General features: G+C 39.2%; 1 protein-coding gene across 2 annotated transcripts in view; it reads left to right on the top strand.

Annotated features, from left to right (window-relative positions):
• GALNT13 (polypeptide N-acetylgalactosaminyltransferase 13) overlaps positions 1 to 27,600 on the top strand; it is a 379,070-nt gene that overhangs the window by 109,499 nt on the left and 241,971 nt on the right. The window lies entirely within an intron of this gene.

The following is a 27,600-nucleotide window of genomic DNA, read 5'->3' as shown; positions in this document are numbered from 1 at the left end:
AGTCCCTTCCTGCAGCTTTTGAAACAGACCAGAGTTCCTGAAGATGCGAGCATCATGTATCTTTCCTGGCCATCCCACTTTGATGTTGGTGAAACATCCCTTGTGATCCACCAGTGCTTGTAGCAGCATTGAAAAGTACCCCTTTCGGTTTATGTACTCACTGACTTGGTCCTCTGGTGTCAAGATAGGGATATGGGTTCCGTCTATCGCCCCACCACAGTTAGGGAATCCCATTGCAGCAAAGCCATCGACTATGACCTGCACATTTCCCAGAGTCACTACCCTTGATATCAGCAGATCTTTTGTTGTGTGGGCTACTTGGATCACAGCAGCCCCCACAGAAGATTTGCCCACTCCAAATTGATGCCCGACTGACCGGTAGCTGTCTGGTGTTGCAAACTTCCACAGGGTTATTGCCACTTGCTTCTCAACTGTGAGGGCTGCTCTCATCTTGGTATTCTGATACTTTAGGGCAGGAGAAAACAAGTCACAAAGTTCCATGAAAGTGCCCTTATGCATGTGAAAGTTTCGCAGCCACTGGGAATCGTCCTAGATCCACAACATCATGCGGTCCCATCAGTCTGTGCTTGTTTCCCGTGCCCAGAATCAGCGTTCCACAGCATGAACCTGCCCCATTAACACCATGATGTGCGCGTTGCCAGGGCCCGTACTTTGCGAGAAGTCTATGTCCATGTCTATGTCGTCATCAGTCTCGTCAGCGCGCTGCTGTCGCCTCCTCGCCTGGTTTTGCTTTGGCAAGTTCTGATTCTGCATATACTCCAGGATACTGCGCATGGTGTTTACAGTGCTCGTAATTGCCACAGTGATCTCAGCGGGCTCCATGATCCCAGTGCTATGGCGTCTGGGTTGAAAAAAGGCGCGAAAAGATTGTCTGCTCTGATGGAGGGAGGAGCAACTGACGACATGGCTTACAGGAAATTACAGTCCACAAAGGGGGTGCCTTTGCATCAAGGAGAAACACAAACAATTGTCACACACAGAATGCCCCCTCAAGGATCGAACTCAAAACCCTGGGTTTAACAGGCCGTTGATTTCACAGAGGGCAGGAGGAAGCAAATGAATACAAAACAAATCTGGTTTATTTCTTGTTTTGATACACTCCATTTATCTTCTACATCTTTAGGGTGGCAGCAGACAGTGCAGTTTGACTTCTAGCCATTGTCAGCTCCTGGGTGCTTGGCAGAAGATGCAGCATTATGACTGCTAGCCAGTGACATCTCTTGGGTGCTCGGCAGAAGAAGTCTGCGCAGGCGCCCATGACTGATCTCACTAAGGTTGGTTAAAAGAACACCCAGGAATATGATGATGATGGCTACCAGTCATAATGCACCGTCTGCTGCCAAAAGGCAAGGAGCTGCTGCTGCTGTGTAGCAATGCAGTCCTACGTCTGCCAGCACCCAGGAGACTTACAGTGATGGTCAGCTGCGCCAGTTCCATGCTTGTCGTGGTATGGCGTCTACACAGGTAACCGAGGAAAAAAGGCCCCAAACGATTGTCTGCTGTTGCTTTCATGGGTGGAGGCAGGGAGGGAAGGGGGGGCCTGACGACATTTACCCAGAACCACATGTGACACTGCTTTTGCCCCATCGGGCATTGGGATCTCAACCCAGAATCCCAATGGATAGCGGAGACTGCGGGAACTGTGGGATAGCTACTCACAGCTACCCACAGTGCAATGCTTTGGAAGTTGATGCTAGCCTTGGTACTGTGGATGCAGTCCGCTGATTTAATGCACTTAGAGCATTTTGTGTGGGGACACACACAATTGACTGTATAAAAACGATTTCTAAAGAACTGACTTCTATAAATTCGACCTAATTTCGGAGTGTAGACATACCCCTAGATATGTTACATATTTTTGTTATCTTTTTTTAATTGATCTTTCCATTAGCTTTAATTAGTCAATGCCTCCTAAGCTGAAGAAGTATATTGTTTTTATTTCTGCAGAGGGCTGCAAAAAAAAAAATGGCTGGCATTCCAAATCCAGTCTTGTATAGGGTAAATCTCCAAATCTCTGGTAATTCTGTTCAGACAGCATCAGTCTGTTCACTTAATCCAAATTTCTGATGCCAAATTTTAAAGAATCACACACACTTTTGCTTTTTCACAAATAAATTTGAATTAGCCTCACTTGGTGGGAGTCTCACCACAGCTGTCTGGTCTTTGCACATACGGGTTATTATACCTGGCAAATATTCCATGCATATTTGTGAGGCTGTTTGAGTGTTTGACTCTCTCTCTTTTTTTTCTCTGTTAGTCTCCACTTCCTGTCTTTCAGTCAAAATGTTTTTCTTCCCTTACCCCAATCACCCATTTTCAATCACTAGCAGGTGACTTGGCAGTGATATTCAATGAAAGGATTCAGTTTTCAAACTCATTCCATTTGACTCTGGCCAAATGAGTAATGATTTGTAAGCCTCCTGTGAAGATCCCCTGAAACAGAGATGCCCTAGAAAATCTCAGAATTTGAAGAAAGCAGTTGATCAGACCTTTTTACTCCTAGAGATGAACTCTATAGTAAGCAGCCTGGATGGGAAAGGAGCTAAAGTACACAGCTAAACTTTTTATAACCTAAAATAATAACTTGTTTTCAGTTTGAGCTGAAGTTCAGGCTGATTCTCAGTTAATTGGAACTAGTTCACCCATCCTTAATCTGAACCCGTTCTCCAGTGAATAGGAGATGTGGTATGATGGGTCTGATCCAATGTCCTTTAAAGTGAATGGAAAGTCTGTCACTTATTTCAGTGGGAACAGGGTTGGGGTGACAAAAAGTTAAAATACAGATATATCTGAACTTGTGCAACCAAGTTATTATTCTGGCTTTATTCCTCCTAGATCTTCTGTTCTGATGCAATCATTGGTATTTTTTTAATGTAAAAGGTTGAATTTTGCCCAAATAATTAAAGATTGTGTCCACTTTCCTATGTACTACAGTATGTAGACATTTATAATTAAGTCTCAGAATTGGAGATAGGGAGAGAATTCATCCGTTCACTTAAGACTGGCCTAAAGGTTTAGTGTAGTGTATATCCAGACATGTAATTAAATTTTAAAGGCATAAGACTTTATTCTGCTTTTAGAGTAAAAATTTTAATAAAACGAATCATTGTTGAACAGCTTTGTAAAATCATTTATTGTATTTATGTAGAGAATAGTCCCAATGGCACTTTGTTGTTGTCCTTTACATCTTTAAATACAAGCTAGAATATTGATCAGATTACATTAGGATGTAGTTAATACATTAACTGATCAATAAAATTATCCTGGTGGTTTTAACTTCCTAGTATCCTTTCTTTTAGCTTTTAACATTGTTTAATTTCCTTATGCTTGGGTTTATATTTAGTGTTTCATTTTTCCATTACTTAAAAGTTATTGACTCTGAATTTTCTAATGTGATATTTGTTTTAATATATGGTGCAATCAATGAAAAATTATTAAAATATTGTAATTCTGATACATATGAAAAAGTAAAGCTAACAAAAATGAACAGTGTTATCTTTAAGCATACTAAAATACAATTTGGCACTATTTTGAAAAACACCACAATCATATTATTGTAATTCAAATTGTTTAAAAGTTGAATTGCTTGTTTTATATAAACATTTATTTGGCTGAGAAGTACAGGACCACATTTTCAAATGAACCTCAAACTGGCCTCAATTCTACATTCTTCTTCAAATAGACATAGTGCCTTCAGGCATTAGTGCTAGAAAAATATCTACATGGGTATTTATGCCTGCACATGTGGAAGCCACATTGTTAAAGTGTGATCCTTGATCTAAGCAATGGTTGCTGGAGTGATTCAGTGGTCTGAGGGAGATAAGTGTAGATGAAGATTTGTTGTTGTTGCAGCACAGTTTAAGTGCTTGTTTTGAAAGAGAAAAGAATTAGTTTGTCTTGGATCAAGGGAGGAAAAATGCAAACAAAACTTCAATGAGAGTGGGGACATAAATGTGAGGTTGGTGTTTAGATTGTAAGCTCATCAGGCTACTGCCTTTATTCCTTTTTGAATACAATGTTTTTGCTATTAAGAACAAAAGAATGTCCCTACTGAGTCAGACCCAAGGTCCATCTAGCCCAGTATCCTGTCTTCTGACAGTGGCCAGTGCCAGGTGCCCCAGAGGGAATGAACAGAACAGGTAATCAAGTGATCCATCCCGTCGCTCATTCCCAGCTTCTGGCAAACAGAGGCTAGGAACACAATTCCTGCCCATCCTTGCTAATAGCCATTGATGGACCTATCCTCCATGAACACTATTATAAAATGTTTTGTACATCTATGGCACTCGATATAGCTCTGACTATTTAAATAAATTCCTGTGCTTCACAGGTCCCAGCAAAGAGGACTGAAAATCCATAATCAAGTGGGTGTGCTGCAAGCACTCCAGCACTGATTCCTTCATTTAAGCAGCCTTAGTGGTAAATACATAATATAACCAGACTAAAAGAAAAACAGCCTAATGACATATGAGTTAACCTTCCTCTCAGTAGTTAACAAATAGCACCTTCTCTTTGCCCAGTACCTGTCAGAAGTGTACAACATCTCCAGTTTTCCTTTCTCCTGCATCTGGTTACTTGCCCATTGATGTAATTATTTTCCAATCTTAGTTCTTACATGGCTGGGCTGGCTCCCATTTAGGACCTGTTAGTCAAATTAAGGCAGCCACATTCTTACATGGTTGAATATATCTACAGTTCAGGCAGTTAGGACAGAAAACTCGATGCGCTCTCCTGTGATCTCTGACAAAATCTGTTTGGGGTTTGTAGTTTTATTCAGATGCTCTCGTAACACTAGCAGCAGTAAGGAATGTTTTGCTTGAGTTAGTGTGTAAGTAATGTATTAAAAAGATAGATGCCAGTATTGTCTAAAACGTTATTGTTCTGAAGCGGCACACAGTACTTGCACAATGCAATACTCTATGTGCTAAGTGTGACTATTTTTGTCCTCTGTTCTTCTGAGAGAACATTAACTGCAGTGTTTCACCCATTAACAGAATGCTTGTAGTTCATTTATCGATGCTGTATTGTTCTGTTTTTTTTTTAAAAAACACCATCAAGTTTTCTAGTTAACTATAACATTGAAGACACAGTGATAACGTTTCTTGTAGCTTATGCCCCTGTAATGGGGATTGTTTGCTGAAAAGTAATGCTGTTTTTTTATGTGCTTGTGATTTCCCAAGAAAATGTTCTGAAGTTTAAACTTACAGTATCAAGTTTAGCAAATATTTTCTAACAAACATAACCATTTTTAACTTCACGAGTTTTTTTATATCGATATTTCTTAATAGTAGTCTTTGATGTATGTTCTTCTTCTGCTCCTTAAGCTTGTATCAACTATAGAAGAATACAACTGCATCCATTTTCTCACATCACGGGCCTCATAGCGGGTAGTGACAGTTTTTGGCAGAAAAGTGAATAATTAAAATGTAGCAGCATGTCAAACAGTAGGGCTCTGTTTCCTGTAAATTTCAGTCATTAGATAAATGAGGTTTCCAGTTTTTTGTATTACAGTGTGCACAGCATGCTACATTAAATTACTTAAGCCTAATACTTACAATTCAGTACCCTGTTTGGGATTCTTTATAGACCACTTGCTGCTAAATAGCCCGATTCCAAGCCTACATTAGTTGAGAGCAGTGTCCTATTGTAACCACCTTTAGAATTCATCCCCATAATACTAAAAAAAAAATAAATTAAAAATCCATAGGAAAGGCAGTTTACACCCACAATAAATTGTGTCCCTATTTTTGTGCCCAGAATTAATTCACGCTTTTTCCTGGAAATCCATTACAGGTGCAAAATTATGGTATATTTAATCTGCTGAAGCTCACCCCGAACAAAGAACTAGCACAAGGTGGGCTCAAGTGACTTTTAAATGGTCTATACATCTTGCAGTTGTAGCCAAGTCTACGCATTGACTATCTGCACAGGGTGAATTTCTCTCAATATAATTATTTACAAAGTGGGATGCATGCTGGGTGAAATTCATCCCTATGCATGGCATCTTTGTTCCACCATAGTCTCTTGTAAATGCTCAAAATATGCTTAAGTGGAGCATAGGCCTTGTGCTGGCCTTTTGGAATTCACCCCTGGAGAGTATGTAGGGAGGGCGTTTACTCTCATTACTGTGGAAAAGAAAGGGTTTCAAGTCCAACTGTTGTAAGTTAGGCCCACGGTTTGGTGATACTTCTGATTTCTCATCAAATTACTGTTAGCATCAGAGGCCTAAAGCCCTTATTTCATCTGTGTGGGGATGATTGTGATGGCTCCTCTTTGATATGAACTGTGCCTTTTATCACCCCCAGATTGATTAGTGAAATACACTTTACGTGGTGACAGGTTTCAGAGTGGTAGCTGTGTTAGTCTGTATCAGCAAAAAGAACAAGGAGTACGTTTGGCACCTTAGAGACTAACACATTTATTTGGGCATAAGTTTTCGTGGGTAAAACCCACTTCATCAGATGCATAGAGTGGAAAATACAGCAGGAAGATTAAGGTTTTCCCCATGCTAATTTCCCCCCTACTGTTACTCACACCTTCTTGCCAACTGTTTGAAATGGGCCATCCTGATTATCACTACAAAAGTTTTTTTCCTGGTGATAATAGCCCACCTTAATTGATTTGTCTTGTTAGAGTTGGCATGGCAACCCTCATCTTTTTCATGTTCTGTGTGTGTATGTGTATGTATGTTCCTACTATATTTTCCACTCCATGCATCTGATGAAGTGGGTTTTAGCCCACGAAAGCTTATGCCCAAATAAATTTGTTAGTCTCTAAGGTGCCACAATTACTCCTGTTCTTTTTACACTTTACATTGAACTTCATGTCATCCACTGCTTTATTTTACAGAGTATATGTTTTATACAAATGACTATATTGATCCTAGGAAAATAAATAAACACAATTTAAAATATGTGGTGGTTGGGGTCTTTCTCTAAAAGGGAAAAACATTAAAGAAAGGGAGAAGGAACAGTTACATGAGTTCTGTCTCTGGCTATGAGATTGGTTCCCTTTCCGTCTCTTCTGCTGGCCTCCATTCTTCCCTCAGCAGCAATGGCAGGCAGTTGTAAATAAATTTAAAGTTATTTTGTTTGTAGAAAATCGAGGTGACTTGCTTAAACATAGTCTGTCAGTTGAAATGTAATATGGACACATGGCTAGATTTGTCAAATCCATATCTTTAAAATAATTTTGAAAAGCTGAGCACCAAGCCTAGTTGTTTGTCAAGAGGAAAAAAGGGGTGAAAGAAACAGTTTAGGTTACGAAATAACCTATAAAATAATCCAACAAAATAAAATCACGAGCAGTAAAAGATGGAAGAAGGGACAGTTAATAAGGTTGAAAGATTACTTTAGAAGTCCAAGGTACACTGAATATTAATTCTGATGTGATAATGTATTAAATAGCTCCTTTCAGTGTCACACTGGTAACGGCCTTTCTCTGTACTTCAACATATGCACCTTGTAAAAGCAGAAAATCGAATTTTGCAACAACAAAAAAGGCCTTTCCCAGAAATCTGATCTTACACACTGTACATTTATTATGGCTAGCATGTCCCTGTTTCATCCTGACACTTTTCTTAAGAACCCCATGGAACCTACACTGAATACAGAACACAGCTGCTTAGCAATGTCAGACACAAATAGCTTCTTATGCTAGTGCTCCCAAGCCAACAAAGGCTCCCTATTGTCCAGGTGCAATTTGAAGTGAACATGTTTTATCTTTTGAAAATTTACTCAGAGATTTTCTGGAGTTTTTCTTCATGAAAACCCAAATCTCAGACAGTTGGAGTTTTGAAAACTTTGAAAGAAATAAAAAATATTCCCCTAATATGACTGTTTTGAAAACAGGCAATTTTTCATTTAAACAAAAACTGAACAAAACTTCTGGTTCTGAGCATCTGTGGTTCCTTCTCTGCAGCAGCTCAGCAGTTTCCCCCATGGCTGCCTTGTGCATCACAGGGGAGTGAGTAGTTCTGGTTAGTCCATTGCCTGTGTCCCTGCTAGGCTGTGGGAAGCTCAGGGGGAGCAGCATAAGAGCTTGAGTGGCTCTGCATGAGCCTAGCAAAGCACCTGGCAAAGGATAGCTCCTGTCCCTCACACAGCCATCCAGGGCTGCCAAGAAGAGGGATAAAAGAAGCTAAGAACCAACAAGCAGTGTAGCTCCCTAATTCTCTGCCCATCCCTGGGTTAGAGCTCAGTGGGGCTTCTCTAATTTAGGCTGGCTGGCTAAGATCTTCAAGGGGTCATAATGCCATCTGTGGATACCCAGAACTTAACATGCCACTCCCCTAGCACACCTGTCTGCTGTAGGAGTTACAGGGAAGCAAGGAAAGGGAGTCAGCTATGCTCATTCTAAACCAACTGGAGGCTATCCCACACTGAGGAATCTGTACCAAGGAACTTGTGGAAGTTTTTTACTCCCTTTTTATTTCCTGCATGGCACGACAGGAGCAGAACTAGGGAGATTGTTTTAGCCAAAGTATTGACTGTTTTTTGAAATTATACATGTTCAGGCGAAAAGTTTGTACATGTAAAGGTCACTTGGGGAAACTCCTGCCTGCCTATCCATCTGTGTGCTCTCGGCCTTCTAGGTAGCAAAGTTAAAATTTCTGTCATTTTGGATAGTTCTTTTGGTGAACATTGGGCCTTTCTGAGTCCTGACTGGAGAAGCTGGATGGAAAATTGGTTAGTCTGCTAGCCTGGGAGCCAAGAGACCTGGATTTAATCTCCTGCTCTGCCTCACGCTTTCTATACTTAAACTTCATGCTTAATGTATATGTTGTAATCACAAATCTTAATAAATATGAAGCCATATGTTTGCAGTTGCCCAGTTTATTCTGTTTGATAGTCAGAAATGATACTGTATACACAACAGAGCTATGTCTTTTTCTAGCATAGTAAAATTCAGTTATACATAAATAAAAACAGTGTATTGTAAATTACAAGTTAGTTCTGGGATTTTGTGGAAATATTGCTGCAATTTCCCAGTATTTGGGGTAAAATGAAGTACTTGTGTATTAAGTACCTTTACTAATTTAATGTAAGGAATAACTGGGATAATTTTAAATGCCTTTCTGCTGTTCAGTAACAATAGAGAAGACTGGGGTTTTTGTAATACAGCAGAATTAATATAATCTGCCTGTTAATAACCGCCACCATTGGTGCCTATCTAATAAATAACCATTAAACTTTAAAGGTAAATCATTCTTCATACTTTTATATAGGCATAAACAGTAAGAAAGTGCCTCAGGTTAGAGAAGCATGATTTTTTTAGTCCATGTTGTGAAGTAAATGCTGTAGTCTACACAATAGAAAATAGGTAGTATTCTATCACATGCCCTACTGTAAGGTGTATTACTCAAATAAAATGAACAAATATCCTATAATTCTGAACCAAAAACAGTAAAGAGCTGATGTATGAGAGCATACTTTTAATCTAAGGTAGTTTTATAACTAAATAAAACAAATCATAACTCTGAACAAAGCACTATTATACACAACAAAGTATAAAACATTAATGTTCCTTACATCTGACAACAGTAAAAATGTCCTGGATTGTTTTGAGGCTATTGCTATCAAATGTTATTTGGCAATATAAAGGCAGAAATCATTTTTGTTCTGTTATGAACAAAAGTCCCTAAACTCTCCTAGAATATTGATTGCAGCAGGATAGGTTTTAATCTGGATTTCTGGAGTGAGTAGGTTCCCAGATACAGCATTGTCGTCTTTGCCATTCATATATCATGCTGAATGTTCATTTTGCTTTGTAGTTCTGAGAAGTCTGTTTTTTTTTCCTTCCTAAGCCTCTGCACAAGCAGTTACACTTGGTCCAGTTCATCCTACTCTGTCATCTTCAAAGGAATTATACCTGGGTTGAATTTAGCTCATTGTTTACAATTGTCACATACTCTGCAGCAGACATGGTATGTGGTATTAACTAATCAGTTAATTACAATGATGCTGACAGATTAGAGTTCAGTTGCATTTTGAAATAAAAACAAAATTTCAGCACTTCTGAATTGTCATTGTCTTCAGCAGCCTAGCACACAGCATCAAGCAGATTGATTTTGTTTTTGCAGAAAATGTTTTAATTTTAGTTGGGTCCATTTCAGAAAGTAAAGATCCTTTGATTAAACCACCACCCACTGTTTGTATTCAAGAAGTGTACTTTACTGTAAGTGTTGTTAGTTTCATATTTGAAAGAGTCCCATCGATGTGATTATGGGCATTGGCCACAAAAAACTATTGAGATAACTGGCATAAACTTGGTTTAACAAAACAGAGTATTGGGCTTACCTTACTGAAAGTGGATGGCACTTTTAACTGGAGAAGCCATTATATTTGAAGTGGATATTTTTCTCTCCACGTGCATTTTCTCTTGCGTTTTTAATTCTAAAGCTGATGCTTTCTTTATCATTTTTATTTTCCATAATGAATTTTTTTTAAACAGACATCTTTTAGGAGTTCCTTGGAGAAAGAAAGCAAAAATGTATTTACAGCAACTGAGAGTTACAGTAGATATTCTACATCTTATATGTAAATGTTTATTACAGATATACTAGTTGGAAAGAATACCTGATAAATTTTGTAATCTGACAATACATTATTTCATATTTTTAATGGAAAGACACAAGCATAAAAATGTAATTGAATAATCAGGTCCCCATATGTCAAAAATACTTCATATATATTTTAGAATAAAGATTACATTGTAAATGCCCATCATGGCTTTTTGCATACTTGCAAATTATCTGTTCCACATTATCAGGGTTACTGGCACAGCTTTAAAAACAAAACAAACCTGAATCTGGTGAAAAGGAGAGGTTGCAATCAGGGATAAATACTTTATTAATGAAACTTACAAAAATCTTTTGACATGAAAAGAAACTCTACCTTTTAGAGGGTAGGAGCAGTAGTCAAGGGCGTAGAAGGTTTTAGGACATTGTGATTCAACCTTTCACTTTCTATTACTAATTTCAGTCCCTTCTAGGGAATAAATTGAGACTTAGAGTTGCTCTTTCCACTGATAGTGATTAAAATCATAGCTGGTACACGGGAAAATCCAAAATGGGACTTTCTGGCTTCATAGAAACTATATGAAACATTAATCAGGAGTTAAGTTTGGATTAGACCTGGTCAGACAGCAATTCTGAATTTAGTTTTTTCAATGATTGCTGTCATCAATGTGAAGGTATTACAAGATTTAGAACTGTAAGATGAGGATATTAAAAGAAGAACAATTGGTTTTGATTCATCGTCCAATGACTACCCTAATTTTCCGAAAGCATAAGTGATTTTTGGGGAGAGATCAGTACAGTGAAGTCAGTGTTTGAACATTACATTACATTTTGTAATGCAGATCTAAATTGCTGCTGCCATTGTTGGTGTTATCCTTTGCATCTTTTGTAATGTTTTAATACTAGTTCTCTCCATGTGCTGTATATAAGAGATTAACTTTAAAACATCAAGAAACTATAAGATCACGATGGCTCTAATTTAGATTCAGATGTGGTTGTCTTTTAGGACCCTTATTCTGCAGTTACGAATATCCAAAGCAGCTATTTCTTCCTCTCCCAATAAGCCCCTATGTCTAGAGCTGATGAGAAGGCACAGGAGCAGCATAATGTCTGAATATTCCTCAGGAGACATTTCCACTGGTTTCTAGAGGAGAGTAAAGAGATCACATTGGAACAAGGAATCCAGCCCTTTATGTTAAAAAAAAAAATGTAAACTTTATTTTGTTTTAACATAAGGTACGTGAATTTGTTTTTGATGTTTCGCAGTTTATACAGATGGTGGAATCCTGTTGTTTATGTTTAAATCCAGGGACACTGAACAGCTGATTTTGAACAAAATCATTTCATAACTCTTGAGAACTTTGATATAATATATGGAAAATATTTGGAGCTGGATATGTAGAGAGTTAACAAAAATGCATTTAAGTGCAGAAAGGAGAGAGAGACTTTTTTTTCTTACACATGCTTTATTCAAAGTGATTCATTGAAAGTATTTACTAGTATTTTCAAGACTCAGATATATTTTCTGTTTCTGTGCTATTACCCAAGCATCCAATACCTGTAGTTCAGTCTTAACAAAGACACAGTGCAGACAACAGTTCCAGAAAATGATTCTATATTGTTATTGCTCCCCTGTGTAAATCTATCTACATATGAAATATATTTCATGATACAGAAACCTTTGGCATAGAGAATCCTTAGATGGAACTAGCTTTGAGCTTTATAGAGATGACACTACCATAGGCATGGACTTTAGGCAATTGATTTTTAATCTTTATGGCACACGGTGAAGTAAGAACCTTTGAAAAAAGGCAAGTACAAAGTATTTTTTTAAATGCTGGTTGTGAGTGAGGAGCTTGAGTCTGAGAGATGCTGGTTTAATCAAGGACTGATGCTGTGGGCATTGAAGAAAAGGTTGTGGGAGGCAGAGCTCAGTGGTTTGAGCACTGGCCTGCTAAACTCAGGGTTGTGAGTTCAGTTCTTGAGGAGGCCACTTAAGGATCTGGGGCAAAAATCAGTATGTGGTCCTGTTAGTGAAAGCAGAGGACTGGACTCAATGACCTTTCAGGGTCCCTTCCAGTTCTATGAGATAGATATATCTCAATATATTAGGGGAGGAGGGATAGCTCAGTGGTTTGAGCATTGCCCGCCCACCAAACCTAGGGTTGTGAGTTCAATCCTTGAGGAGGCCATTTAGGGATCAGTGGCAAAAATTTGTCTGGGGGTTGGTCCTGCTCTGAGCAGTGGTTGGACTAGATGACCTCCTGAGGTCCCTTCCAACCCTGATATTCCATGAACTATTAGACTATAAGAGGAGCTTTCCAAATCTTTCTTTTTATAGCCTGAGTAATTTAACCTAGAGGGCACCAATTTCTACATATGAAGCTCCTCATGATTCTTAATATTTATCAGTTTAAATAGCTCAGAGAGTTTTGCTATATGCAGTAAACTAAATACTTTATCACACCTGCTTAGAATTGAGAAACTGACTTTTGTAAAGTCTGTATATTCTGTTGGTTTGACTCCTCTTTAATTTCTGTAAGAAAATGAAAACTTTTAAGCAGTACATTGAACTACTAGACAGAACAATTAAATATATATTTTAAGAAATTTATTTTCTCCCAACTCTAATGAACTGATATATGCTTTACTAAAGATTTTAGTGTCTATTTTGTGCTGTATATTTCAAAACTAACCCAAGGTCCAATTTAGATACCTGAATCATGTGACCAAGAATTAGTTTGGTTATGTAATATTTGATTAATACTTTGCACCTTTATCTGATGTTCGCAAATTAATTTGCAAAGAACAATAATTCAAGCCCCACAGTGCTTCTGTGACATAGGTTTGACAGCTATTTCACAGGTGGATAATATAAGGCACAGATAATTTAAGCAATGACCCCAAGGTCTCAGTCAGTTGGGAATGGAATCCTGGAGTCATGATGATGCCCTGAGCAAATGGAATCAGTTATGCAGTCCCCAATGCTGGGTTTTCCTGAAGTGATTGGGTGTACAGAGACAAGTATGGCAAAGTATCTAGAAAGAGACTAGTTAGCTAACCCATTTGTGAAGCAGTTTGTTTTTTGATGTAAGATTTGATTTGAACACCAAATAAGTGCATTCTCATGAGAAAGCTAAAGTAGGGCAGCTACCTAGAGAAACTAAATGACTCAATGTATTTCCTCTGAAAGCCTTAAGCTTCAATTTAATTGGCTAAATGTGTCAGTTCTGTAACTGCTGAAAGGATAGAAGTCTAACTGTATTGATGTATTCTTTGGAAAGATTTAAACCCTTGGACAGACATCTGACCCGTATCGGTGGATCCAGTTAGAAACTGTCAGTATAAGACAAATTTGCTATGGGTAAAATCCATTTTTAATTTACTTGAAATGTCTTTTCTTGCATCACTGTCATAATTTCATCTCTGGTGCTTGGCGTTTTAAAGGCCAATTGGAAGCACTTAGTGTTTCTCCCCCATTTTATGTTTTTGCAGTGTGGATTCCAAGAAAAAAATGTGGTCAATCAAGGTGGGCTGCTTAGGTTTTGTTCCATCCCTCACATGATCCCCTGGTCCAGCATTCAGCATGGTGAAGAATAGGAGTATTGAGCTATGTCTGCCATTCTTCTTCTTCATCCACAGTAGTAGCTGTACTCTTTGAGAGGCACACTTTCTACTACAGAGGCAGACTTGAGATTTCTGTTTTCTCTGTAGACCACTTTTAGAATATGCTAGTCTAAATGCACAGTCAGTTTACTCAGGCCGTGTGCTCTTTCCCATTTTTCATGAGTTGAAGAGATGCCCCTAAATATTCTTTTCCTAGGGTAAAAAACCCCATACTGCTGCCAGCAGTAGCACAGAACTGCAGAAGTAACATTTGATCTTTGCACTGGGAGGGGTGGCTATGAGGAGGCAAAGACAAATTTGGGGGTGGCTATAGCTCCCACAAGTCCCCCCTAGTGCTGCCCCTGCCTGTGTGTCTGATTGTTGAATTATACATTACTATTTTTTTGCCAATCTCAGTGTTCTGATTGGTCTGCAGCTTAATACAGCTCTTCAGCTGCTGAACAATTAAGTCCTCTGTCTCAGTCCCACCATTTTGGTCTCAAGGTGACAAACCTGCATTCATGATACAATCCCCAGAGTCCAATTTCCTTAAAATGGTGATAGTACAAATATATATTTTGTTTAGGAACAACAATCACTGCATTATATGTTTACAATACTTTTTGAAGTAAATACACTACATTGCGACAGAAAGATGTATGCTATTTTTTAAACTGCTAGATTTAAATTATATATTTTATAGCAGTTCCTCTGTTTCCTGCATGTACTCATGACCCCCACATCATAACCCCGTGACACTCTAAAGGGTCACAACCTCCCCAGTGTGAGAATCCCTGTCCTAGAAAATACCTCAGTACATTTAATAACTTATCACGATGAAGGCAATACCTTAAAAGATAAATGCTTCTTTTTTTAATGGCAATTACATTGTGATTGGTATAATAAGCCTTGCACCGTATATATCTATAAATCTGTTTATCTCCTTGCTCTCCTGCATTATGGCTTGTCACAAACTAGAACCATATGGTTCGTTTTACTGGGCAGTAAAGTGTATATGTTTTGTATACTGTGTTGTAACATACATTCTGATCAAGTGTATACACAATATATAAAATATCTCAAGATCAAATACAAAGATTCTTATGTTTTCAGTTCTAATGTGACCAAATGGATAACCTCCTTTACAGACCTTGGGCCAGATCCTCAGCTAGTGTAAATTGGTGTAGCTCCATTGATTTCGTGCAAGTTTGTTAGCTGAGGATCATTCTGTATGACTCTTCGATTGCTTATTTCCCTGCCTGAGAAATCTTAGTTAACCAGGATGCTGCTTTTTTTGGGTGCTTTGCCTCTTGTATATATAGAAAACATGCATGGACAGGAGACACATATACCGATTTAGGGAAAAAAGGAAAACAGTAAAGTTTTCTATTGCTTTGGAAGTAAGAGAAGAATTGCTGTAGGACAGGTGTCTTGCATACAGTACTGGAAAAACCTTGAATAATGCATTGGTTTAGAAAGTCCATCTTTTGAAGTTTTATCTTTGAATATAGGTACTGCATACATTGGATCAAATTAGGAGCCAAGCACTTTCATCTTGGTCACAAGTGGACATTAACAATGCAAAACTAGTGTCAATGTGGTCTCATGATCAGCACCCCTGTGTCTGCTACATGCTAATCCCTGCATAGATTATTACTGCTAGGGGCTTGGGAACACCGTACAACAAGTGGGCCATGCACTTTGAACACAGGATGCAGCCCAGAATGCCCCCTTTGCAGCTTTAACCAAGGAGATCAAGACGTGGATTGTGAGCCACAGAGATTTTTGGGGTGCAAGATTTGGAGTGCCTTCTGGGCACATGCCTAGTCTTGGCCCAAACCCTGAATTTACCTCACATTTTGTAATTAAGAAGCCTCTGTAATTCCAGTTTAAACTCAGAAATATTACTACTCCCAATTATATCCCTTCTTCCTTTCTGCCCATCCTTAGGATAAAGGCTATGTAGGTTTAATTTTGTTTTCTTTATTATATAGACCACAAAGGCACCCTAGATCCCTGAATGTTATACAAAGTAAGGTTTCGGAGTAGCAGCCGTGTTAGTCTGTATCCGCAAAAAAAGAACAGGAGCACTTGTGGCACCTTGGAGACTAACACATTTATTTGAGCATAAGCTTTCGTGGGCTACAGCCCACTTCATCGGATGCATAGAATGGAACATATAGTGAGGAGATATATATACATAGAGAGAACATGAAAAGGTGGGAGTTGCCCAACCAACTCTAGGAGGCTAATTAAGATGAACTGTTGTCAGCAGGAGATAAAAAACTTCTGTAGTGATAATCAAGATCCCACCTTTTCATGTTCTCTGTATGTATATATATCGCCTCACTATATGTTCCATTCTATGTGTCCGATGAAGTGGGCTGTAGCCCATGAAAGCTTACGCTCAGATAAATTTGTTAGTCTCTAAGGTGCCACATATACAAAGTAAGAGTGTCATTTATATGACAGAAAGGAAGTATTAGATTTGATATATGTATAACAAGATTTTGGAAAATTGAACATTTGTAACTTAAGCACTTGTTAATATCTCAGATCACTGTATTATTTTCTTTAAAACAAAATGAATTCAACATTTTAAAACAAACAGACATGAATTGGAAATTAATTCAAGATGAAAACTCACAGTGACACGTCCTGGTTATAGAAATCCTTATGACGTTATTTATTGATACCACATGCTAATATTTTTGAAGCTTCAGCCTTTAAATCCACTGTAAAATAATTTTTAAGATCTGCTCAGTAAAGCTTCATGAATTTTCTGATTTGACTTTTGAACCTGGTATGGCCCAAATCTTCTCCTCTCTGCTCAAATAAAGAGAGAAGGATCAGGAGAATTCCAGGTCAGTTGGAGCCAGGGGAAATAGAATCATCAGGTCTGCAGTAGTCAAATTAGCTGCTACCCCCTCCCTAGTGAGGTTAGATCTGGCATCCTGAATTATTTTGATGTAGTCACATGTAGGGAATTCAGGAAGTTATTTATTGTAGTACAAGTGCAGCCCACATGCTTTGTACAGCAGCAATTGTTTTGAAAGACCAAATAAAGGGAGAGAAGCAATGGGGAGAAGACATGGACTATTTTATTTGAGCCCTTTATTCCCCACACATGTGCAGAGAGCAGGACAGGGCAGCTCAGCTTGAAGGACCTAGATGGACTCATGGTGTGGCAGATACTGGATATGCTCAGTAGTTGTTTCTGAAACTGTTTAGAAAGTTTCCATTAAGGGTAAGCAATCCTCCAGGCCTCACTCATATTCATAATCTGAGAGCTGAGACAATCAGAGTTCAGAGAGGAAAGACTAGAAATATGGGAGTTGGAGACAAATACAATCCTGTGGACTCAGTGGGTGATCAATGCAGGACCAAAAGATGTGTCTGCTGTGAGGGCTGCATCCCAATATCTATACCATTCTGAAAACAAGTGAGTATTACTTCAGCTTTACTTACTAGGGTTGTCTAATTTATAGTCTACCATAATGCATGTACCTAGAGGGAGAACTGTAAGGGGGAGCATTTGTCACCCCTAGAAGTAACAGGGACTCTGAAAACTATGCTTCACTATAAACTAACTGCTTTAAATTGGGATTTTGCTTTAGTTAAAGAGAACAGGAGGCAGAGTTCAGTCAGGTGAGAGTTTGTAAATCCTAACCTCATTTAGGTTTATTGGGAAAATATAGTACCCTATAGAGTAAGAACGTTATAGAAATCTAGAGAAAGGGATATTTTATATATTGATCCCAATACTTGTACTACTTGGGATACAGGCTACACCAGAAAATGAGGAGACCAGTCAGCTCTTAACCTAAGAACTGGAATGCTGTTTAGCTATAAGGATCCTCAGACTTGCGTTTGCTGACAAGGCTCTGAAGAATCTGGAAAAGAACAGAGGTGTTGTTTCAATCTTTTTAAGCTTTTGAAATATCCAGGAATCCATGTTACATATTATGGCCACAAAGAGACTAAGAAATCATCTCTGAAAGAAGATCAAAGGAGAATGTGTTTATATATGCTTGCTAAAGAACAGAAGTGCAAATATGTTGAAGCTTTACACTGAAATGTATGTTGCAGCAGCAAAGAAACATCAATAGTTTTACTATTTAATATAATTTTTTAAAAGTTAGTAATGTTTTCCAAATACTGTTTACAACTTTTTTTGTGTTTTAAATATTTTTTCAGTATGAATTGGTAGTACACTTTCTTTAAGGCTAACTCAAAGCTGTTGTTGACATCTACCTATATTCAGCTTTCTGCACACAATGGTCCTGAAGGTTTAACGCTGTAATGTTTTCCAAAATGTCCAGAAAAGACGTACTTTTCGCCTTTTCAGCAAGAGTTAAACTGAGGTTCAGGAAAAGGGGAGTGTAATAGCATTTTACACAATTTACCTCCAGCAGTCCAACTACACCAATGGTGATCAGGGACTGCCACTTTTTACACAAGCAAAAGAGCATATATATTCATAGAAAAATAAGGTCCTATATTAGGATACAGAGTTGTACATTTTGATGTAGCTCTACTTGGTTGTGTTCCATATGTACTTTTATAAAGAACATGCTTAAAATTTGATTTTTAATTTCAACAGGAGTAGCTGTTAATGACTACAATATATACAAAATATAGTCAAACCTCGCAATAATGCGCCCCGCCATAACGCGAAATCGCATATAACGCAATCATAAGTTGGCTCCCTTTTAAGGCCTAATACCAGTGGTCCCCAATGCCATGGCAACCACTGGGACAGTGATGTGCCCCTGCCTAGTGCCTAGCAGGGGAGAGAAGCCGCAGCCCCGCGCCTGCTGGGGACAGAGAACTCCAGGACTGCGGGTGCTGGTGCTCTCTGTCCCTGGCTGGAGCGAGGTCGCAGCTTCTCTCCGGCTTGGAGAGAAGCCGCGACCCTGCGCCTGCTGGGGACAGAGAACTCCAGGGCTGCAGGCGCTAGTGCTCTTTGTTCCCGACATGCGCAGGGGCCGTGCTGGGCTCTCCCCTGCTGGGCACTAGGCACTAGGGGCACTAGGCAGTGGACATCAATTCACCACATTGGGCACCACTGACTTAAACTAACCGGCTTGAAACCCTGCTATACCGCGACCCCGCATTTATTGCGATGGAATTTTTTGGACCCCAAACATCGCGTTATAGCGGGGTTTCACTGTAACTGATCATGTTTGTGCTGGGTACAAACAGTGGAAATATATTTGTGGTATTATAATAGTTATTCAGGCCTGGAGTTGTCCATGTTAATCTAAAAATAAGCACTTAGATATAAAAAGGTATACATTTTAATAGAATGTACAACTTTTAAAACCTGTACAATTTGATAACAGAGATCTGTCAGTTTCCTTTTCTTCCTCTGCAATATCTCCTCAGGCTCAGTAACCTCACTGCATTGTATACAGTGAGTTACAAAGTAGCAGTAGTTTGACGGATAGGACTATAACAGGGTTTTAGAGAGAACTAAATAAATTCATGGAGGTTAAGTCCATTAATGACTATTAGCCAGGAAGGGTAAGGAATGGTGTCCCTTGCCTCTGTTTGTCAGAGGATGGCGATGGATGGCAGGAGAGAGATCGCTTGATCATTACCTGTTAGGTTCACCCCTCTGGGGCACCTGGCATTGGCCACTGTCTGCAGACATGATACTGGGCTGGATGGACCTCTGGCCTGACCCAATATGGCCATTCTTATGTTACGTAGTTTTAGAAATAAGCTTTATTTCCAGGCAGTCACAATAGTCTATGACCCTAGAACCCAAAAGTTAGGTCTCTTCTTGGTATGGTAAAAACAGCTGTAGCAGCTTTCTTAAAATATAAAATATCGAACTATGGTTGTTTTGGACAAAGTGCCCATTGTATTGCATTTAAATTTAATTAACTGCCATATTTATTCAGAAGTTGGGCATATTAGTTTTACAATAACTATTGCCAAATTTAATGCATCCCACTCCAATAATTAAGTTAATTAAAATTATTAAAGATCCTCAACCAGTTCCCTGAGTAGAATATATCAATAGCCTATGTGACAGGTGAATATTACAGCTGCTTTTTACTGATTGAGATGGAAATTCTAGTGCCTTCTGTGCTCTTTTGTCACTAACAAAGCACTGCACATGCCCTTTTATAAGAATGGGCTGTGATGGGGAGTGAAAACTCCGAAAGCTGCATTTTGCACAATGCCCTTTGGTTTTTTGGTTTTTTGGGATTTTTTTTTTTTTGTTGTTGGCAGGATTTCCCCATCCTTAACCCCTCCGACTGAAGAAGCTGCAGGTTTTACATCCAAACTCATGGTTTCCCCAAGACGTTCCTCTGCACAGAGTTTAGAGATACAGCAGAAACAAGGGCTTCCATAAACATGCCTCTCTCTTGCCTCTGCATTGTTATCCAGGTCACCAACCCCTGGCTTTGTGCTCCTGGTGATCTCCTTAACGGAGGTGGTGGTCTAAACTGCAGAGGGGAAATGGCATAAATTATACCAGCTTCCCCCATGTGATTTGGGGAAGACACTGGTAGAGCACAGCTGCCTTCTGATCTACATCAAATCCAGGAAACTAGAATCCTGTTAGGTGGAGTGGGGAACATGTGACAGAGTTTGGAGAAGGAGCTGTGAGCAGAGAACCCCTTCTGTATAAGTAGGGTGACCAGACAGCAAGTGTGAAAAATTGGGACATGGGGTCGGGGGTAATAGGTACCTACATAAGACAAAGCCCCAAATATTGGGACTATCCCTATAAAATTGGGACATCTGTTCACCCTATGTATAAGGATCTATAGAGGATGAATGGAGCCATTTTTTTGTGAGCTTAAAATTAATGGCTGAGATTTTCAAAGCTACCTCTCTTTCAAAGCTAACAGATTTGGATGCCGAGATTAATCAGAATTGGATGTTCAAATCCCCTAGGCAGGTTTTAGAATCTCACCCTATATCTCTGTGGTCTGTAAATGATGTATGATTGAGTGTCTACTACAAAAACTTTTCTGTGAATATCCATTCCACTTTCTCTGTATTCAGATCCTGTTTTGTGTTCACTTTCTGTGAATATTCTAAGGAAACAAGCTTCACTGGGGTGAAAACTTGCAGAAAACCGAACATTAACTTGAATTCTCAAATTTTCAACAAAAGCCAATTTCATAGTATACAAGCTGAAACTGGTGATATTGCTGGCTTGTGTTGTCAGATGCTACCGGTATGGTACTCTGCTGTCTCCAATGTTGGTATCACTAGGCTGCATACATGTGTTCCCTCTGTGTGCTGTCCCAGCTCTTCGAAGATAGCTGCCACAGCAGACCCGAAGAGAACCCTCAATGACCACAGAGTCTAGTAAGGTACGAAGGCACTTCGGCCAGATTTATTGCCGTATTGGACACAATAATAGTTCCCTGTAGATTTCTTAGTCTAATTCAGGGCATACTACAAGTATGTGCCCCCGGTCAATGGACTCGGCTCAGTCAGTGGCGGGACTTTCCACTGCCCCCTTGGCCGGACAAAGACATTGCCCCAGGGATGCATTCTTATACACAGGTACAAACAAGTTACACATCACTCCTGACGTAGTAAGGTACAACCCCTCTACGTAGCGAGGTGCCGCCTCTCACCTTGTACATGTTGGTTAGAACAAAACAACTCTATCCATCATATTACCCTTTTGGCCCTGTCATTGGGGTGGGTCATCCTGTTTCTTGTTATCTTTGTGGAATGTGCAAGTATGTGAATGTTCTGATCTCTAGTGTTCAGTACCTTTTAGTTACGTATCTTCTTGCAGCATCAGCCCTTTCCTTGCCAGCTTCTGTGAGCAGGGCCTCCTCTGGCTCACAGCTTAACTTTGCTTTATGTTAGCAAAGTCTTGACTATTACTTTAGTTCAGGCCTCAGGCCTCCTACAGCTTGTAGTTACATACATAATCCAATGCCATCTCTGACATGAATCAATACCATTTTTGATGCTTCAGCCTTTAGATCCACAGATGACTTATATACTGAAGTGATAATGCAATGACTTTTGCAGTGGATTGTCTATGACTAAACTTCAGACCAAGACTTATTCTCAGAAAAAATATGAAACAATTATAATTAATATATTTCAGAATTTTGCCATTTATTTGCAGGAAGTTTACAAATAAGAAAAGAGGTGAAATTTCTTGAATAAGTTACGGAATAAGAATTATTCATTCTGCTGTAGTACAGTAGGCTCTCCTAAAAAGGGGAAATCTTAACTCAAATAACATTTTCTCTAGCCTAGAGCAAAGAATATAGTTTCTATGAACAAGTTACTGATTTGTGCTGCTAAACTTAATGTAATTGCACAATGAACCTTATATCAAATATCACTTGGGATAATGTGTAATGCTCAATATGCAACTCTTCTGTGGCTCCACAGGGTGTTGATTCAAATAGCAGTTCAGAAAATAAGTAATTCCACTATTCATAAATAAATTGATTTATTCAGGGGTAATCTCTTTTCCTCTGAGATAAGTAGCAGGGTTGGTTTTAATGGCTACAGAATATTCTAGGACATGGCATTGAGTAAGAAGTGGATGGGAGAAAGGATTTCAAATTTGGGCAGAATGATATCTGGACTGTGCATCAGTGTGAAGAAAACAGGAGGAGCCATTGGGCCAGATCTTCAGCCCCTGCCCTGAAATACATTTTTATCCTTAATAAGGGTTTCTATTAATAGGAGATGCAAGTTGGGATCTCAATGCATCATGCTGAGAATTTTACCCTTTCAATTTTGTCCCTGCATGTTCTTCTAGTCCCTTTTTAAAATGGTGAATTGTATTTTGTCTTGAAAATTTAAATCAGAAGTAGTTAATTTACTATGAAACTGTCATGTTTTAATAATAATTTACAGTATGGAATAGCATATTTTAATATGATTCAGTGTTATTGAAACAGCTGTAAATGAGGAATGATTAAAAATCCCGCAAATAATGCAGTTTTTTGTAGAGAATGGTCCACTTTTTAGAAGTAGGTTTTTCACTCTGGGAGCAACAGAAACATTCAGAAGGCTATAGAAATTCTGTTCCAGATTCCATGGATTGTTTGTAGGGTGCTGATGATGTCCTGAGAATGAACTGCTAAATGTAGGAACTTAGAGAAAATCTGAAATTCCTCTTAGGAAAGTATTGTGTGCTGTTAATTTGGGCAGAATTGCATATTTTCCCTCAGGGCTCACCAGCAGTAGGAGTTAACACACAGTAGAGTGGTGATGAATCAAACACTTTTTTTTCACCAAGTGGATCTGTTTGTCCTTCATACCAGTTTCACGGTTCCTCACTTCTGCAGCAGATGTCCAAGGCTTGGAAAAGGGGCTAGAATAGTGCATTCTCTGTAGAGGGAGTTCCAGTCTTACTGCCATTCCTTTCACATGAAGAGTGACACAAAATCAGAAAGGATGTTTGCTCCTGTCTGACCCCAGTAGTTTTGGTTTGGGACAGCAGAGCTTTGTTTACACACCACCAGCAGTTAGTATGGTAATTATCCTTCTTTCTTCAACCAATCCCACATTTCTACACATACACACACTCACTGTTGTAATTTCTTGGTTTTCCAGATCATCTCCTTCAGGGATGTCATCCTGCACAGAATCCCAGCTTGTCCAGACCTCCCACCTAGTTCATAAGTATAAAATAGTTGTATCTGGTGTTTCTTCATTTAATCTCTCTTCTTTTACCATTTATTTTTGCTGAAATGTCATTGGGCTTCAGTGTACTGGATGAGTGTTTCCCGCTTACCCTTTGCATTTGGTTACTTTATCTCCTAGACTCCTGTTTTCGTGTGGATTGATGTGTTGGGGTGTTCACCCCATGCATGACTGGCGGGGTTAAAGTGGCTAGGCAGGCCAATTAACTGCCCAGGCTGCACCTGAAGGAGACAGGGAGCTGGCCACTAATTGGAAATAGGCTCAGGTCGGCAGGACAAGGAGGGGCCTGTATAAAGCCCAGGAGCTGTAAGCAGAAAGAGACATAAGAAGTAGTTTGTAGTCACTCCCTGGGAGGAGGGAGTTTAGGCTGGCAAACTCTGAAAGAGGGGGAAGCTAGGTAGGTAGGAAGGAAGAAAGAAGCCAAGGGAAACTGCAACAAGGGGTAGGACTGTACAGATCTTGGCTGCTTGTTATAGAGTCCCTGGGCTGGACCCTACTGTGGAGGACAAGCCTGGGTTCCCCTGCCAGCCACTGGGAAATGGCACGGGGTGTTGGAGACACCAGCTGTTCAAAGTGGAAGGAGTTTGATTTCACTGGAAGGAGAGGACCCTTGTGATCTGTCTGGAGGACCAAACCATGAACGGGAAGCTGCAGCTCTGGAAGTGAGGGGCTGTGGGGTGGAAGAGAGAACAGATAGAGACACTGCCAGAGGAGGGTCCAACACCTGACAAGAGCTAATTCCCAGAGCCACCAGGAGGAGGCAGCATGTGTGGTGAGTGGACCCCATGACAGTTGGCTAATGCTTTGCCCTCTTTTCCATGCTTATTCTGTGGGCTGCTATTGAGAAACTTAATATCTATGCTGGTAACAATCATGTCACATCAAAAAATAACTCCTACTATGTTGCACCAGTTAACCTGTCCTCCGTCTATTTGGAATACAATTGAGAGTTAGAGGAAGAGGGCAATTTTTTCTTTCAACTGCAGAATTGCTTCACTGATGCTTCAAGCAGCTCCATGGAAATGTAAATGCATGCATATGGTTAGTTGTCACATATAAAAAGAGATCAAATAAGAACTATTACTGTTTAAACTGAGTCACTATGAACAATTTATTCTATAATCTGTCATTGTTTAAATAGTCTCTTCCAACAACAAAATGTTATATGTACAAGAGAAAAAAGATAATTACTTATAAAATTACAACAAAATGAATGACAATGTAATTGGTATGATATATTTAGATCTTTTTCTTTTGTGATTATTTAAGGTACAGCAATTTAGATATTGCATATATTATGGTACAGAGACTATTTAAGTTTTCATATTATGATTTTTCAGTGCAGAGCTGCACTGAGTACCACATGTCAGAGATCTCATATTTCACTGCACTGTCTTAAAGTACTTATATTAGATAATTAAAGCATGTGAAAAGTCTGCCAGTGGTTTTTTAAAAATTCAATATTTCCCTTTTCAGTGCTCCTGTGATAAAAGATAGTGTTCATTCTTTGTCTAGAAATCATATGGGGAAATAGGAAGCCCAGTAATGGATAAGTGTCTTTATCTTCTTGAGAAAAATTTGAATATTCAACTCAATTATCTGTGACTTCCTGTCTTTAAAATTACTGCTGAACAACAAAAAACAGATTATTGAACTGCTTCCAGCTAGTCTAATATTTAATTAGACTTTGAGTTTTGATCAAAATCTAGATATGCGGGAGCTTATTTTGCCAGAGCTATTCTCATGAGCAAAACAAATAAGAGTGATACCAGTAGAAGTATTTTACTTTAAAAGTGATGTGGTCATTTACTTGTGCAAGCTTATACAAACAGCTTCTAGCTGATCAATGCTCTTGACACTTCATAGCTCAGCATCTCCCGACCATGGGAAAATCTGGAGACTCATAGCCAAAGCAGCTTACCACGGTGCATATTTTGTCCTTGATTTGATCCTAATCTATGCTTACAAGTATGACATTATTTTCACATGCAATTACTATGGTGTTTTTGTATGCACACACACATTCACTGATATTGCTCAATACTTTACAAAAATAAGGTCTTAGATCCCTTCAGTACTTCACCCCATACATTACGATGTTTGTTTTAAAATTAAAACAATCACTACGTAATTGGTTCTTTTGTCCCTATCAGGGCCAGAGATCTTGAGCTGAGGAGACCTAGGATAGTGTGTAGGGTTAAATTAGTAGAAGCAGCTGGTATAGAGGAACTGATTCCCCTATAAAGAGTACCAGGAAGCTTTAGAGAAGAGGGGGATGCACTGAGACTGATAAGACTCTAGCAGGGAATGCTGAGCCTGCAGGGAAAAGGGCTGCAGGCAGGGATGCTTGGGGAAAAAACCCCTTTGGGAAAGGACTGAGAGTGTAGATTGGATGAGGATGGGAGTTTTGATAACTGTATATTGGGAGCTATTTTATGTTAATGAATCTAGCCCCCAGGAGTTGTGTGCTGTGGTAGGTTACCTGAGAGCCCTGAGGCATGAGAAAACTGAAGCAGTGTGACCTCGGGTTGGGGAGGGGGGTGCTTGAGAGACAGTCAGAATCTTCATGCACCACAGCTATAAACTGCTGACAGTCATTGTGAGGATTTTTCTTACAGGTACATTGATTGTCACATTTTACTGGGTGTTCCATTTAGCTAAATTAGATCAGAGCCATGACTATAATAGTAGCTAAAATACCTCTTACAAGATATACGCTGAAACTACCACATTAAAAGGAAGATAACTGGTTAGAACTTCTATAATTGGCCTGATTTCATAGAATGCAAATACTGAAATGCATCAGTATGAACGTGTGTGTGTGTGTGTGTACGAATAAACTCTCACTTTTCTTATTTGTGGGTCATCACTTGGCATGTTAATGAGATACTAGATAATGCTGCTTCTCAGACCCTTGCTCCAAAAGTTTGCAACCATTATTCTTTAAATAGGTTTATAGCTGTCCTAAGGTGATTTTTTTCACCTGCTGCTTGCTTCATCAAATTATTTCTCTGTCAGTCAGACTCAGCCACCAGTTTAATTTTCTCCCCTCCAGCATCCCAGACTCTTTCCTATACCCTCAGGCTGTCTAGCTTGAAACTGCCAACAGAAAACCCAGAGCAGTTTTGCATCTCTCTAGACAGCACTTACAGTAGAAGCACTGAAAGATAAATATTTACAAGAGAGGCTACAGTGATTACTAGTGCATTTAACTAGATTATTGAACAGCATCTACAGATTTTTCAGAATTACACAATATGAAATGCTACCATGGAGAAATATTGTGAAGTGAATTATCAAATGTAATGATGTTTGACTTGTGCAGGATTTCGAGATAGCATGTGATGAAAACCAGAAGACTTTATCTTCTGGATTTAAGATTAGAGGCTTTCAGCAGCAAGAGGAATGTGGCATAAACAACATAGTACTGCATTTGGCTGTGGTTGACCCTTTTGTTTGTTGGATTCTGTGCAGAGTTGATGGCAAGAAATTCTGTGTGCTCCATGGAATGCAATACTGGTTTCCTTTCCTATTCCTGGATTTACTGTGGAGATGTAACAGAGAATTATCAGCCCAGGATGCAGAAAAAATGCCAAGTAGCCAGCTATTAGCAGGTCACCTTAACATGCAGACTCAGATGCACTGAAGTATGAAGTAGTATATTACATAAAGGATATTTTGGTGCTTCTAATGACTTAGAGCCTGAAGCATGTAGCAGATGATAGAACAGGAATGGGATACAAGAGTGGTACCTATACTATAATTCCTAATGGTTTTTTTTGTTGTTGTTTTTTGCT

This window comes from Chelonoidis abingdonii, chromosome 10 (genome assembly GCF_003597395.2).
Source record: "Chelonoidis abingdonii isolate Lonesome George chromosome 10, CheloAbing_2.0, whole genome shotgun sequence".
NCBI lineage: Eukaryota > Metazoa > Chordata > Testudines > Testudinidae > Chelonoidis > Chelonoidis abingdonii.
Note: the sequence above shows the minus strand (reverse complement) of the source record. Positions and strands in the feature narration are given on the sequence as shown.